At 50.0% G+C, this 3,135-nt stretch overlaps 1 pseudogene across 1 annotated transcript; it reads right to left on the bottom strand.

Annotated features, from left to right (window-relative positions):
• Positions 1-1,718: 1,718 nt before the first annotated feature.
• On the bottom strand, positions 1,719-2,715 carry LOC311514569 (olfactory receptor 52R1-like; annotated as a pseudogene). The gene has a single exon. The product of its transcript is annotated as an olfactory receptor 52R1-like (transcript).
• Positions 2,716-3,135: the final 420 nt, after the last annotated feature.

Here is a 3,135-nt window from a genome sequence, read left to right as displayed (position 1 = left end):
GCAATTCTGGTCCTCAAAATGGTATTAAAATCCACACCCAGGACTAGGCACTAGTGAGGATCCAAGGTGCCGAGGACGGCAGACTCCTGTTGATAGAAATACACACACGCTGGGTCTGCATTTTGGGGGTAGACATTGGACAGATTGAATGTCTGCCGCTCCACACAGCCCTGGAGGTGCAGCAGGCAACCTGGGACGACCTAGGCAACTCCCAGCATCTGAGGATGAAGGTCAGGGGAGAACAGGATGGCAAACAAAGCCGCATGAGCACTGAGATGTCTAAAATATACCCTGCCCCCCACTCATCTTGGAGGCTGGATACTTGTGGGTTTCCTGCAGGCAAACCAAAGAATACCCTACATCACAAAAGAAGGAGACCACCTGGCAACTGTGGAGACCTACCCTAGAGCCTCTGGAGTTCAATGTTGAAAAGATTGTTGGCTTCATTCTGAGGGCTGATCAGGATCCTCATGGGCAGGAGGATCCCCAGCTGGATTTGCAACAATCACTGACCAACCTGAAAGGCTTGTCACAGATGTTGTAGGCCCACTGGTAGACCAGGATGTCCTACCTCTCAGTTCCCCTCCACTCCTCTAGAACAGTCCTCATGGCCCAGAGGATGAGATGGATGTCTCCCCAACGCTGGTGAGGGAGCTTCACCTTACCCTTGAAATGACAGGTGTCCACTAGCTCATTCTGCAGCACAGTTTGGGAAAGGGGTAGTGGACCCCTGATGATCCTCTGGCTGAGCGCCTGTTATGACCCTTTGGCCCACGGAGACGGGCAAAGAGGGAGAAGACCACTGGTGCGGCAATTGTACTGGTGGTACCGTGCAACCCGTCTCTTTCTCTGGAAAGGGAAAGGGAGGTGGAGGAAAGAGAGCGGCCCCTAAAGGGTCAGGGAAGGGAGACAAAAAAACTGCCCCCTGAAGTTCGTCCAAGGGCAGGGGAAATGAGTCAACCCATGAATGGCAGCGGTATGGAAGATGGGGGGATAAAAATGAGTAGGGCTTCTCTCCCCTGCTCCTCTCCTCCTGCTGCACAAGAATCACATGAGGATTGCCATGTTCTGTTTATTCCCTCTGAAACACCTGGCATTGGGCACTGTCAGAAACCAGGCTATGGGGCTACACGGAACATTGGTTTTATCCAGTATGGCCATTCTGATCTTATTTAGACCCCAGATGTCTCTGCCTCCTGCTGTAAAACACTGTACCCCATTCCCTTCCCAGAGCTGAGACATATTGCAGGAGTCCTGACAGGGTCTCTCTCTCCACAGAGTTAGTAACAAAGTAAGAATAAACATTAAAATGTTAACACAAACCAGTCCCCCTTAAAGGACTGGCCATAAGATGTGAGAACAGATTGGTTTTAGAGATGACTGGGTCACAGGTGAGAAGGGGAGGGGAAGACAGGAGCAAGTGATGGGGCAGGGTCTTGGGGAGAAGACACACAGCAGGGTCCAGGCTTGAGAGAGGAGATGGGGCAAGATTGCAATTTCAGGGATCCAGTTACCAACAATTAGAAAGGTGGCATCCCAGTGTAGTGTACATGACTGATTCCCCAGTTCATCACATTGACACAGCACAGTAAGGACAGGAAAGGGTTTAATGTCTCTCCGTCTCTCCGTGAGTGTTTCAGGGAAGTGGCCCCAGCACCATGCACTAGCCAGCTCTACAGAGAGCTCAATCTGAGAGCCAGAGCACAAGGAGAACATATTTAGGTCTCTCTACATGTAAATAGCTGGAGCAGCCTGCCCTGGATCTGTTTGGTCCTCACCCCGTAAATGATGGGGTGTAACATGGGGGGAACCAGCAGGTACACACTGGCAATGAGAACGCGCAAATCCAATGGCACATTGTGGCCAAACCGCTGTGTGAGAGAGGAGAATAAATCTGGGATGTACAAAGCTAAGATTGCACAAAGGTGAGAGATGCAGGTCCCAAAAGTTTTGAACTGAGCATCCTTTGTAGGGAGGCGGAAGATGGCCCGGAGGATCTGAGTATAGGACACAGCTATAAAAAACACATCCATTCCGATCTCAGATAAAAGGTTAAACAGGCCATAGTAACTACTGATGCGGATGTCAGCACAGGCCAGGTTCACCACAGCTATGTGCCCACAATAGGAGTGGGGGATGATGTTGGTTTTGCAATATGGCCACCGCCTCGCCAGGAAGGGATAGGGTAATGTGAGTATGACACTGCGCAGCACAACGGCCAGGCATATTTTGGCCACAACAGAGTTTGTCAGGATGGTGGAATGTCTCAGAGGATGGCAGATGGCCACATAGCGATCCAAAGCCATGGCCACAAGGATTCCAGACTCCATCGTTGAGAAGGAGTGAACGAAGTACATCTGGGTGAGGCAGGCACTGAAACTGATCTCCCTGGAATTGAACCAGAAGATGCTCAGCATTTTGGGCAGGGTGGATGTGGACATGACCAGGTCAGTGACAGCCAGCATGCACAGGAAATAGAACATGGGCGTGTGGAGGCTCGGCTCCCTCTTCACGATGAACAGGATGGTGAAGTTCCCCAATACGGCTGTGGTGTACATAGCACAGAAGGGGATGGAAATCCAGATATAGGCTGCCTCTAGGCCAGGAATGCCAAGAAGGATGAAGGTGGACGGGTTGGTGAAGTCAGTTGTGTTGGAATCTGACATGGAGTAGGGGAGAAGGTGTCCAACTCTGAGGCATGAGTGTCTCCTGCATGCACTGTATGTTCCCCTGACTTTCTGTGTGTTCGTAGGGTCTCGGGTGATGCTCGCAGTAGAAATGCCTGAATGGAGAGACAACGTCAATATGAGACATTACATGCACAAGTGGAGGCTGTTCTCATGGGAGAAGGAGACTGATCACTCTTCACACACTGAAAAAATACATTTTCATTATTCAGAGACAATAACTATGAATAGTGAGCACACTAAATCCAATTCCATATTTTGTGGTACTCTCTGCATTAATAATTCTGACACTTTTTGTTGGGGGAACCTTAGGAGGCACCAGCAGGAGACAAGCGTGGATACTGGTTATCCATCATTGTTCCTTAATGGAATGAGAGCCAAGATAGGGAGTCCATACCATAGGGAGTTCACCATTCATCCAGTTCCTAGAAATCTGAGAGTGGAAAAA

The sequence above is a fragment of the Lepidochelys olivacea genome, assembly GCF_965140295.1.
Source record: "Lepidochelys olivacea isolate rLepOli2 genome assembly, chromosome: 1".
In the NCBI taxonomy this organism is placed as follows: domain Eukaryota; kingdom Metazoa; phylum Chordata; order Testudines; family Cheloniidae; genus Lepidochelys; species Lepidochelys olivacea.
The sequence above is the reverse complement of the archived record's forward strand: the minus strand, read 5'-3'. Positions and strand labels throughout refer to the sequence as shown.